Genomic DNA, 13,817 nt, shown 5'->3' with positions numbered 1-13,817 from the left:
AATTTGTAGGTAAAACTAAAAAAAAAGAGATATTATGTGTAGAGTACTCACACAACAATTCAATTCGTTTATTTATATAACACCAAGTCACAAGAGAAGTCATCTCAGGGCACTGAACAGAAATATGTCAGCGTCACGGACAGAAACTGGAAGTTGGTTCCACAAGAGAGGAGCCTGATAATTTAAAGATCTTCCTCCCATTCTGCTTTTGGAAACTCTAGGAACCACAGGTAAGCCTGCAGTCTGAAAGTGAAGTGCTCCGTTAGGAAAATATGGAACAATAAGATCTCGAATATAAGATGGAGCAGGTTGTTGAGAGCTTTGTAGGTTAGAAGTGAGATTTTGAATTCAATTCTGGATTCGACAGGGAGCCAATGGAGAGAAGCTAAAACTGGAGAGATGTGATCTCTCCTACTAACTCCAGTTAAGACTCTGGCAGCAGCATTTTGGATCAACTGAAGATGTTTTAAAGACGTATTTGGACACCCAGATAACAAAGCATTGCAATAGTCCAGTTCCAATCGTCATAAAAGGTATCACTTAATAAATGCAATACTATACTCCATTCATTAACAAACACGTCCAAGGAGCCTTGAATGAAACTGTTTTAAGCCTTTATTGAAAATGGAATGACTAGTTTAAGGTAAACAGAGTAATTAATCATTCAAAGCACTGGTCAAAGTTCTCTCCTTGATGTGTTATTGACAGATGACAAGGCTCCTGCTCTCTACTGGGAACTTCAGAAAAAACAGCTAAGAGAAGCTGAGGCGATCTTCACATCAATATAAATCAATTATTTACATATTGGTGCTGGATTGTGAAAAAGCAGCTTGACTGCATTTCATAAGTGCTAGACGTACATGCATTTTGTAGGAGGTGAATGGAGGGAGCCCGGCAATTACCCTGCCTTTGATCCCACAGTTGCTGTTAAATAAATTTCGTACTGTCACAGGATGGCACAGAACAGCGCTTCAATGGGACTATTATTCTTTCCTCTCTGAGCTGAAGCCATTAGGTTGTTACAGAAGAATACATAAGGTGCAGAACTTTTTTTGCGTTTGGAGCAACATGCAGAGAAGTTTGCTTTATTCGTGTATTTCTTACGATGTAAAACAGAGGTCAACGCCTAAACTTTGTTGCTAAGTTTGCTTGAACGACGCAGGCTGTGTACTAAGAGGGGAACAACTCTGTGTGGGTGTCTCATGCTGCAGAGGAAAACGTGGCAGCAGCACAAGTAGTTACACAAGACGCTGTGCCTAGGGGCAACTTGGGAAAAAATTAGTTTATTAGTCCATGTTTAGTCAACCTCTATGGACTTTTCACTTGAAGTGATTCACATGAACTATAAAGTAAAGCTGTACGACACTGTTTAAACTGAGCTTTGCTTTCATATATACAGACTTTTCCTCCCTCGAGTTACATCCAAATAATAAAGCTCTGCCCCAAGGTCAACAGCAACAGACCTGCACCACTAGAAGCAGCATTTTTTTTTTTATCCACTCCGATGTCATTAGGGTATTAGTTGATTTTACTGGATTTAATCAGTATAGTAATTCCTCTCCATGGAAGGATGAGTCTCTCTCAAGAGCAGTTAGTGGGTCCACTATGCCTGCTGATTAGACACAAGGCCCCAAAATAATTCATCAGAAAACTGCGAAAAATAATTTATCAAAAGTGCCTCTCCCAAAACCCGCTCAGGACCTTTGCTCCTTAATAATTAAACTCTGCAATTAGGCATCTTACCGTGTGCTCAGTGTGCGGCTCCATGTAATATTCATAACCACACATAATTATGCAATATATTCGCTGAAATAAGAGGCCATATATCCACGGCGGTTTTGTCAAGAGGCAAGACATTTTTATTTGCTTTATAACACGGTTTTGTCTCAGGGATGAGCTGCTGGCTTCTGGAGACAAGACGAGGACGAGTGGACCTTAACAATGTTGTTTGTGACTCTGGAAAAAAGAAAACACCAAAAGGTTAGAGAAAGCAAATGAGAGAATCGGCACAGAGTGGTGATGCTCTCACAACAGGAAGCTCTGATATCAAAGTCTATTCACAGAACACACCAAAGACCTATACCTTTGTGGTATCTTGAACTGACCACAGTCAACAAAAGATGAAGAAAAAACAGAAAAGGCATTAAATTAAAATTGAGCTGAGATGGGGCGCTGTCACAAGATGCACTCTATGATGAATTATGCATAGTGCTCTGCTCAGCATGATAAAGAACTGTTAGAAAAACCATCCTGATGTTGCTTGAAGCAAATAAGCAACAGCGCTGGACACACTGTGGATAGTGTTGGCTTTCATCTTGAGGCACAGTTCAAAGATGTGGGCTGAACACAGAACAAACTGACAATCAAAGCTAACGTGTAACTGGGCAGAAGGTGCACTTCACAGAGCCTGTTGTCTCCACTGCAGTGAGGATCACACCCAGCGCCTCTGTCTCATCACAATGGTTCATTATCAACACACGGCCTTTGCCACTTATTACTTTGGGAAATAGACTTACCGTAATTTTTTTATGTATAAATCACAGTTTTTTTGCACAAATTAGCATGCCTGCGACTTATACAGAGAAGCTATTTATGTTTTCCCCCATATTTATAACCAAATTTTTGGCTGAGATCTGACAATTTCATTCATTCTGACATGGAAAATATTGAACACTACCATTTTCAGCCACTAGAGGGCTCTCGACTAATATGGCAAGCCAAGTGTTTATTATTTGTTAATAGGTAAAAGTGGCTATTAATGAGACACTTGGCTTGCCATACCAAGCCACCTTCGTCTCGCACCGGAACTCCTGGAGCAAACATCAAATCAGATGCATTTTGTCGCGCCGACAAGCTGAAATGCAGCTGATTTGACCGTCCAAGTGCATTTATTAAGGAAAAGTTAAACTGAGACACACCTTTACTATAATTTTGAGCAAACAAATAATTGTTTTTAAATGTTAATCTTGTTAAATTCTTGTTAAAGCCCTCCCACGCACGTTCATGCGGCTGCCATTTGGCAGCCAATCGATTTTTGGCACAACACCGGCCCACATTTCCGGGTTGTCAGCAGCGACGCAGAGCAAACGTGACACGTCAGTGGTGATGCATAATAGATGCAACATATATAGCGAAGCGACATATTTATGTTTTTTTCCACTTCATTATACATATTTGGACTGATGCGACTTATACGGCGGTGCAACGTTTACGGCAGCAAGTACGGTACTGATCTGGGAACTGAACAGTTAAAAATCTCTTATGATATTTGCATAATGAATAAGAAATAAAGCACACATTTTCCACTAGCTTTACCATAATGAAAAGTAGTTGGTGATGGATATAATTTAGTTTTTGCCTGAATAAAATGATGTAATATCAGGTGAATAAAGTCAGACAAATACTGGCAGAGCTGTAGTGGAAGTAAATTGTATAAATGTTTGATTACTGAAGAGTTGATTGTTGATATGTGCTGCTGTTTATCCATGCTGCTGATCTCATGCTGCTGATTATTTCATGATGCTGTATTCATTCATTCCTATTCATCCACCCACAAAGACTCGTGTTCATGCTGCTGTTGTTCGGTGTATTGTTTTGCACTATGATTTTAGCGTAACGTTTGGCATTTGTTTAGCATATATCTAAGTTTACAGTTTCTTTATACACTTTATATTTTTGCTGTTGTTGGATGTAACTGGGACCCTGTGTACACAATTTCATTCCACCTCATGTACCACTTGTGGTGCGTATGACAAAGAACTTTGACTTGACTTGTTACCGTCATGTATCTCTATAAGAAGGGCCTGTACACATATGTCTAAGACAGGGGTCTGCAACCTTTATGATCAAAAGAGACATTTTTACGCCTCTGTGCACTAAAATAAGTTTCATAGCTGCAACAACCTGCTGTGATTATCAACTGGTGGCCTGTGGGATACTTTAGGCTTGTTGGAGGGGGCTTTTGTGGCCACTAAGGGTGACATTAGTTTAAAATGTCTAATGATTTTTAACATTTATCGATATTTTTACAATTTAAGACAAATGAAAAAAACAGATTCTTGTAAAGAAAGGGTGGGCTTGTTTTATTTTTATTTTTTTTATTATTATTTATAAAAACTATGAACTATGCAGACATATGTACAGTATTTTTTTTTGTGGAAAATTTAAGTATAGAAATAAAGCATAAAGTTAAAGTGAGTATATTTTACGCCTTGTACATGTTCCTGTATTCACATATTTGCAAAAGAAATGACAGGAAAACAGTTAAAACTAGTCGTTTTTTGTTGTTTGTGTAAACAACCAATACAATTCAGTTTTATGTCAGTTTTGGTCAAGGCTTGAAAGTGCCGCTGCGGAGGAACCAAAGAGCCACATGTGGCTCCAGAGCCGCGGGTTGCAGACCCCTGGTCTAAGACAATACGTTGTTTAAATCTGACAGGTTATGAACCTTTTGATATCATTTCAGACTTGGATTTAATATATTTGAGAACAAAAGTTAAATTGAGAGTGAATTTACTCACAGATTGCTTAGAGTACATACCTTCTAAAAATAGATGTGATGACCAAAATAAACATTAAGGTTTTCTTTTCACTGTAAAAAAAGAAACGAAAAGAAAAACACAGAACCATTCAAAATCATGTCAACATCTCAAACATATTAAACCTGATAAAAAAAACAAAACAAGTGTTTTAGTCTGTGGCGTAAGTGCCGCAAAACAATGACTTAAAAAACAAACAAAATGACACACGTTTATTGTCAGTATGATACAGATGTGCGTAACATAAATAAGAGTTAAAGTCAAAGATGCATAAAGGTCATCACTCAGGACCGCTCTCAGGTCCACGAGGTGATTTACTACAACTTAATTTGACTGTGAGGAGTAATTTATCTGTGACAGAGCAAGTGGGGGAACTATCTGCATGTTGTGCACGCATACAGGCAACAATATGCCATAACTGCACACATCTCACATCTACCCAATCATTCAGGATGCTTTACTGCTTCTGTCAGGGGCCTTAACAGTTCTCATAAATTATCAGGCCATTGTATGTGGTGCCAATAACTTTTGAAGGAGAATCTCAGCCAAATTGAACCACCAGTAAGTATGTTGTCTCCTCAAGTAAGTTGAGATACAATACTTGTTCAGTAAAGTAGCATTTGGAAAAGACTGGACCAATATTTTGCTGATAAATATGTCTTCAGAAACAGTCCTGATTTTCTTTTTCCCACTCAACTGAAAATGTCCTTCCAAGCAGAAAGAAAAGCCTACCATAGTGGCATTTTGATGCAAAGCAGGAGGCAGGTTTGATTCTGTTACATATAACTTGCATTTCCTTTCACATCCTGTTTCCTTTCCCAACAACAAAACTTTGCATCGCTGTCATCTGCAGATCCACCATGACAGCTGGAGAACACGCAGCATGAATGATGCAGCACCAGTACGATGGAGCTTTAGGGCCACGCTAATAACAAAAAAAAAAATTACATTGCCAAGCTAAGAAAAAAAAATTAAAAGCCATAATATTACGAGAATAAAATTGTACAAGACTTTTTGCAGCTCTTGTGGGTTTTTTTTTTTTACCCTCACTAGTCGGATCCACGATGCGACCAATCCGGTAGGCGTGTCAGCAAATGACCAATCCGAAGCTAAATGCTTGGGGCCGAGATGGTGTAGAGGCAGGGCAGCCGACTCGGGACCTGGGTTCGATCCCCGGTCATTGAACGTGGTGTCTCTGAGCAGGACACCTAATCCCACTGCTCCACCCGGGTGTATCCCAGGTGCGATGGGTTAAATGCAGAGAGCCAATTTAGTCTTTGCATGGGAGTATAAATTGATGACAACACATAGCACTTTATTTATTTATTATTATTATTGTTATTATTGTTGTTATTAAATCAAGGGTTGCATTGTGAGTGCTGTGGACAGCCTCCAATGCGAGTCACTGTGTTTATGAAGTGGTCCGTGATCACGTTTGGATCACTGTTTGTGAAATATGCCTCCATCCACATTATGTTATGACTAAATCCGTCAATGCAGCCATTAACTGCAATGCCATGCAGCTTAAGTTTAACAGAAGAATGCTCAACATTCTTCATTTTACCACACGCCTACTGGATTGACTGACAGGTCGCGTCTTGGATCCAACTAGTGGAAAAAAAAAAACGAGAGCTGCAAAAAGTCTCATACGACATAATATTAAAACTTTATTCAACTTTATTCTCGTAATTTTATGTTTTTTTTTGTTTTTTTTTTTTTTCTTAGCATAGCCTTAAAGCTCTGTAGTAGAACCACTCATAGGCAAAAAATCTATAAAAAGTGATGTGAACAGAAAAATGAGTGTGTGGAGTCAGCTAGCAACATAGTGCTATGATTTACCTCTAATGCACTGCTTATTGATATTTTGTCTGCAAATCATAGCAAGTGTGTACAAAGCTGCATTGGGATCTCAATTAGATAATTAACTGCACTTACAGAATGTACACAACATCTGTAAAATTTATTAAAACAAAACATTTAATACAGGCTGCTGTATGTGAGACCGCTGTGTGCACGTGTGTTCTTGTGCATGTCTGCACTCTTTTGATACCAAAAATGATGTGCGGTGAAAAGGGAGCATGCTGATAGCACAGGATGCAGTGATTTTGGTGTCACACCGACTGAGTGAACCCCAGATTGAAGGGCAGACAGCGATAACCACCTGCAGGGATTCACATCTCGTTTCATTTAACCACCTCTGGAATTCTCACAAGAGGAAAAACCGGGAAGCTGGAAAACCACCGAATGAGACCGAGCAAAGCCCATGTTTTGTAGGCAGTTAGAGTGAAATTGCCTCAACCAGCTGAAAGGCACAATCCCTATAGCAAAAGAAAAATGTCAAGCTTACATTATTGCTATGCTCTGAGTTTTAAAACAGTTTTATCCTTTCAGGTGTGCTTCTCCTTAGATCAATTCTATAAAAGTAAGACCATGCATTTCTGTTAAAAACGATAAATCATGGAGATAAAATGTGTTTTATGGTTAAAAACATATAGACATATTATTCCTAATCTCTCAGAGTGGTTCCAAATTGCAAAACTGGAAAATATAAAGAGTAGAAAACTCTAGACGCATGTTGATGTGCAGGTGCCTTTAATACTAGAATAAGTCATTTGAGATTGGGGAGGCAAAAAACCAGATGGTCTCCATAAAGAATGGTGTAAAGCTCTCCCAGATGTTGAGAGGTAGTTGGAGATCCCATGACATGCAATGTGAAGGAGGGTCTGGTAATGCAGGGCGAATTAGTGGTCTCTTTATGGGTGCATTAGGTGCCGTGGTGGGGAAAACGGGGCCTGCCACTGAAGCTGCCTATGAGCTACTACCATGATTTTATGCTTTGATGAACCTACCCTTGAAAAACCGGGACATCCGTGACCGTATTCCGGTAAGCCTGTGCAACGCCTCCCTCTCTTTATCCTCCTGGAAAACATAAATCAGTTTCTCATATCATCATCTAGTCATATTCCATGCATATGCAGCTCTAATCAGTAAATCTGTCAGCCTTCCCACCTTTCAGTGATATATCAGTTTCGTAATACTCTCCCATATAAGCGGTAAATCTCCGACAAAGCCCATGTTTCTTAAAATTCAAAGACGAGGCTGCAGGAAGTGAAGAACTTCACTTGAAAACGGATATTGAGACTGGAAGGCCAGTTCAGCCTTGGATGTCTCTGCTGAAAGCTTCAGTGCACTCCTATGTGTCATGTCTCTTCTTAGCACTAAAACAGAGGCCCAGACAGGAAGTCGGAATAAATTTCCCTGGTTTGTTGTCCCTGCTGAGGACTAACAGAACCTCTCAGTCTGATTAATGACTGTACACTGCCTAATGAACAGTAATTGAATGGTATAATGCAGCAGGTCCTTAAAAGCCCAGAGGAGTTGTTGTCTTCCTCAGCCTAGTTCTATGGAAAAGCTAGTGACATTGTCTAGAGTTGATTATAGTTGACCTTGGATGGGGAGACTGAGGCCTTTGTAATGGCTAACCTAAGCTACAGGGAATAGGAGCAAGGAAAAACAGATGAAAAGCAAATGAAATGGACTTGGATTAGTAACGAAAAGGAATGGATCGATGTCTCGCTCGATAACGTTTGGATTTTTTATCGCCAAATTCTTAAGGAGAGGAAGATGATTGATCAAACATTCTTCGTTTCATTGGCATTTCTAACAATATTAATTAGGAAAAAGTGCTTTGCTGACTGGTTAATAAAACAGCCAATACTGTTAGATCAAAACAAACGATAGTTGTGAACACAGTGCTACAGCAGAGAGTACAAATCCACCTTTGTCCACATTTCCACAACATGGGTGACATCTTCAACACAGGCGCACTTCTCTGTCAGAGAAATCAATCAGCTCCTTAACAGAGTACCCTCTAAGGCAACCTTCAGAGAGCCCAACAAAAGTCAGTCAGGTGATTATAAGAAAAGCTTTGATAAATGTGCATCAAGCTCGAGATCGTCATTCTTTCTGCTCTCTGTCACCGAGATAGCCTGCTTTAACTCTCAACGGACATCTTCACTTGGCAGAGATGCTGAATCTCGTTATTCTTTATTTGGCCTGGACCACACAGGTCAATATCGCATGCACACCAGCGCGTCACTAAAGCACTGTCTGCAAATGTGTTTAAATTCCACGCAATAAATCATTTAAAGCTTTAGCAGAAAATGTAATCATGTAATTGAGTTTGGTCATCAATATCTACTATATACACATGCACGCATGCGGATTGCATGGGGCATTTTGCAGGAGTATACAAGTGCCAGGGTGGGAGGAAATCTGTCAGAACTCAGCTGAAAGTATGAGTCATAGCAGCGCAGTTATCCCTCGTTATTATTCACAGCCCTCTAAATGATGAGGATGCTGACGACGAGACAGCAACAGTCTGTTTGGCCTCAAAGGGAAAAGAGGAGAGTGCGCAGGAAAGATAATTAGGCTTTAAGATAGGTTAAGTCTCACCTTAAGAACTATTATTACAGATCTGACAGGAACTTTATGTTCAATTCTTGATAAAATGTAAAGAAAAAATATTCAAAAAAGGTCAACTCTTAGGTTAAAAGGGTTCCTATTGAAAGTGCTGACATGATTCAAGTCATTTTACTGAAAATTAAGTCCTCATATAAAAGATGTTTGAATAAGACGAACGCTTTCTCCTTTCAGTCGGCCTCCATTTACAGACTGATAACGATCATTTTTGCAAAAAGTAGCTGAGTCGGTCCAGGGATTATTATTATTATTTTCTATTATCTAATGGTCATTCACTGCAATCTATAGTCAATTTGAATCAGCAACATTCATGTATGACTAAAAGCAATAAGTAATGAATTAGGCTATTGATGGGGTCTTTAGCCAGGGTCATAACTGCCCCCAGAAGTCAATAATTATCCCAATAAGAATATCTTTATTGCAAAAGTGCATACAGTGGCAAAATCATCACCACACCAAAACATTCCCCCTGCGGCGTAATTGCCACTGCTTGAAATTATAGTTTTCATTAAAAAGAAATGTTCAAGGTTATTGATTGCTTAAATAAGACTCAATATCTTCTCATTTCGAAGCCGAACGAAATTGCTTGGAATGGTAATATCGCCCATCTATTGTGAGCATTCATCACGGTTACACAGCCCCGTACCGCTGTCCCTCGAGGATTATTAGAGTAAAATAAGTGTATTTAAATGACTGTAATTTCTGGGAACCGGAGATCCATGCAAAAACATCTGTACACTCTGCTCAGTTGTACTTCATCTCTACTTACCGTGCACATACTCCAGAGAAAAGGACAAATATCAAACGCAGCCTGATTGGTCTGGACTTTTACGACATTCACTTTATGTTGTTGTCCCTGTGGCTACGGTCAAAATCTAAATTTGCATAAAACCTCAAATTTATATGCTGCTTACTTTTATTATTATTTATATTTCATTCTTACACTTTTCTAACTTCCTTTGCCCTGAAGTGCAGATGTGCTGGTAAAATGTTAGCACACAATACACAGGAAAAACTCACTGAGACAAAATAAACAGGTTACACATGTATGATAAAAGTATGGTTGATGGAACAGGTCTGTGTGACCCCCATACAATTATGAAAATGATGATTACCATAATTGCTGGTTAGACCATTTTTATGTGACCTAATTCCAGAGCAAATGAGAAAATTAGACCTAATAATGAACTGAAAATGAACTGAATGTGAGACAGGGCTGCATAAAACTTGTATTAAGAGTACTTACAGCTTTCGTGGAAGCTGCAGCTAAAGGCTGCAGCTCACGCATGGCATCCTGGTCATCCTGAACGCCCTCCTCACAATTCACATCTTCCTGCTCTTCTTCCACTATTGTGGCCTCAACCTGCATGAATGCAAAACACGTTTTTTGTCATATGCTGTACTGACTGTTGTATTGATTTGATGACATTTATATTTATGTAGCGTGCTCTACTAAGCATTTTCAAGCCTTATTGTAAACATAAAAAAATATGCTGCACTAGAAGTGCATTTTCAATGTTCTTTGAAGCTGCAGAACAGAGACAAATACAGCTTAATAGAACAATGTGTGGAGAAAAAGCTGCAGAAACAGGTTTTATCTATACAGTATAAAGAGAAAATATCTTGTTCTGATAATAAATTTACCGTATTTTTCGGCCTGTAAGTCACAGGTTTTTTTGCATAATTTAAATGCCCTGCGATTTATACTCCGAAGCGACTTATTTATGTATTTTTTTTTCCATATTTATAAACCAATTTTTGGCTGAGATATGACTGTTTTCATTCATTCTGACTGAAAATATTGAACACTACCATTTTCAGCTGCTAGATGGCACTCAAGTAGTAGGCGTGCCGCTGTGTCATGTAATAGGTAAAAGTGGCTATTAATGACAAAATCAGCTTGCCATAACCAGCCATCTTCGTCCAGATCGCCTGGAGTAATCATCAAATCAGCTTCAATTCGCTGCGCCACCCCAGCAAAAGGCAGCTAATTTGACCAATGAAGTGAATTTATTAAGTAAAAGTTCAACTGAGACACACCTTTACTATAATGTCAAACATACAAATATATATTTTTAGGTGGTTATCTTGTTGAATTTTGAAGAAATGCACAGCGTTCCTTCTTCCTGATTTCCTCCCACTGCTTGCTCCCGGAGCACCAAGCCAGCAAATACTTTTGAAATGCAGCTGATTTGACTGTTAAAGTCCTTTTATTAAATAAAAGTTCAACCGAGACTCAACTTTACTATAATTTTGGGCAAACAAATAATTGGTTTTAGGTGGTTATCTTGTTAAATTTTGAAAAAAAAAATGCACAGAGAGTCGTCCCTCTGTGTGTGCCCACTTCCGCGAATCGGCGCTTGAAATGCAGTTGACCGTCAAAGTGCGTTTATTAAGGAAAACTTAGACTGAGAAACACCTTTGCTATGATTTCAAGCAAACGAATAATTGTTTTTGTGTTAATCTTGTTAAATTCTTGTTAAAGTCCTCCCATGCACGCTCCGGCCACCATTTTGCAGCCACTCGATTTTTGGCACAACACCAGCCCACATTTCCGGGTTGTCAGTGGTGATGCATAACAAATGCAACACATCAGTGGTGACACATAATAGAAGCAACTTATTTATGTTTTTTTCCACTTTATTAGACATATTTGGAATGATGCGACTTATAGGGCAGTGTGACATTTATGATGGAAAATACGGTATATGGTATAACAAGATTGGACTATGAAGTACTTGTACAGTCAGTAACAAACTGTTAAGGTAAAAAAAAAAATCAGCATGTGGTTACTTGTGGGAAAATTTTACTATAGACAGGAATCAGCTGTTGCTTCCCATCTTATAATTGGACCAAACCATTTCAAACATGAGCCAAAGAGCTCATCAGGTGAATCAGATCATCTTTTTACCTGATCTATTGGCAGCTCTACCTTCAGCTGGCGGTCTTCCTGAACCTCCGCCGCTCCTGCCGTCTCACTCCTTTTGTTTTGTGCGTTGAACACGCTGCTTGCTGGGAAAAGTGATTAATCACAATTACTCTTTCCGCTGGCAGCCGCCCACTCATTCTTCTGCACTGCCCGTTTTTCTCACTCGCCGTTACCCCTCCATCCCTCACTGGCCTCTTGTCCTCTCCTTTTTCCTCTCCTGCTCAAACTCACGGGAGATCAATACTTGCTGTCGAGCCATTTATTTATTTAGAGTGGTCCCTCAGAAGAAAGGGCCACAGATAGCTGTCCTGCCACAAATATTGCCATCCAGCGTGAATCTTCCACCCAGACTTAAATCCCGCCACAGACACGTTCTTGATTCATTTCAAGTATAGTTCATTCTGTAGCATTACACTGGTTTTCTCTTGTAAACAAATTCCTTTACGTCAGTGGCTGCTAAATCTGATGCAGGGGAATGTGAATAATGAAACACACTATTGAGCTTGAATCTATCCCCTTAAGTGTTTTATTTAAATTATAAATAAACCATGTAGGTTAGATTAATCAGTGTTAAGGATAACTGCAGTCACATGACAAGCAGGAAAGACTGAGGGAAAATGTGTGTGTCTAGTTTGTATGTTTAGCTCAAAGCTTGTTTATTATTGCTTTTTAGCTTAACATTATTTAAAATGTATTTCTAGATGAATTAAAAGGCAAATTTATAATAAAAATAAACCAAATGATGCTTGTGAATATTATTAAAGGTTCTAAGGGGCTGTGGAGGGGTTAGATTTACAGAACATATTGAATTTACTCTTAAAATGCCTGTATAGCTTGGTTGTAAAGTGTGTGTGGGAGGTGGCAGGATATAAACATATTACAAAGGAATAAAGGTGTACTGGTACTTCCATTGTGCCAGAGGGTTAATAGGCCATTATCCTGTTAGAAGATTTTGAAACTGAGGCTGTGGTTGATTTTAAATAACAATTAGCTCATTTTGTAGTCATGGACATGTGAGGTGCTAGGTTAACTTTTAAGGGCTATGCAGTTGCAGTATAGCCAAAGTGAGCACAAGTTGCATCCTCGGCACAAAGTCATAATGGTTCCCATTAAAATGTAGGTTCTGCCAGGGATGGCCATCGTCTCCAGTCAAGTTTGTTGCATTCATGGACAGGATCTTAAAGTGTAGCCATAGAGAGGAGAGTATTCATTCAACCTTTGTTTAGGCAGGTTAATGCCATTGAGCCTCGGGGACTCATTTACAAGAGAGACCTGAAAATGCGGTTTGTGAACATCGGAGTCTCATCTCTGCCTTTTTATACACTATGTGGTTTTGTTGGCATCTTCAGGCCATGACCTTCTGCGTGTGCTGGGGTGGTTTTCAGCTGAGTGTGAAGCAGCTGGGATGGCAGTCAGCCCCGTTAAGTGCAAGGCCGTAGTTCTCAACAGGAAAAAGGTGGAATACTCCCTTTGGGTCAGGGATGAGTTTCTGCCTCAAGCGGAGACGTTCAAGTTCAAAAGAAATTTGTTTGTGAAATACGGTAGGATCAGGTAAGAGATGAATCAACAAATATGCAGTACTGAGGGCATTGCTCCAGTCTGTTGTGATGAAGGAAGATCTGAGTGGAAAGATAAATCTCTGAGTTTAAGATCGATAGATGTTCCAACCCTCATGCAGTTTGGATCAAGCCTGAAAGAAGGAGATCCCAGATACAAGTTGCTGAAAGAAGCTTCCTTGGTGGAGATAGGATGAGGTGCTCTATCATCCAGGGGAACTCGGAGTAAAGTCACGGTTCCTCAGCATCCAAAGGAGTCAGATGAGGTCATTTGAGAATTTGATAAAGATACCTTCTGGGCACCTTTGTCAG

General features: G+C 39.4%; 1 pseudogene; it reads right to left on the bottom strand.

The window, feature by feature from the left end:
• Positions 1–6,515: 6,515 nt before the first annotated feature.
• Positions 6,516–13,817, bottom strand: part of LOC119429261 — a 15,617-nt pseudogene continuing 8,315 nt past the window's right edge.

Source organism: Nematolebias whitei, unplaced genomic scaffold (genome assembly GCF_014905685.2).
Source record: "Nematolebias whitei isolate Nwh7 unplaced genomic scaffold, NemWhi1 Nwh_scaf_248, whole genome shotgun sequence".
In the NCBI taxonomy this organism is placed as follows: Eukaryota; Metazoa; Chordata; class Actinopteri; order Cyprinodontiformes; family Rivulidae; genus Nematolebias; species Nematolebias whitei.
The sequence above is the reverse complement of the archived record's forward strand: the minus strand, read 5'-3'. Positions and strand labels throughout refer to the sequence as shown.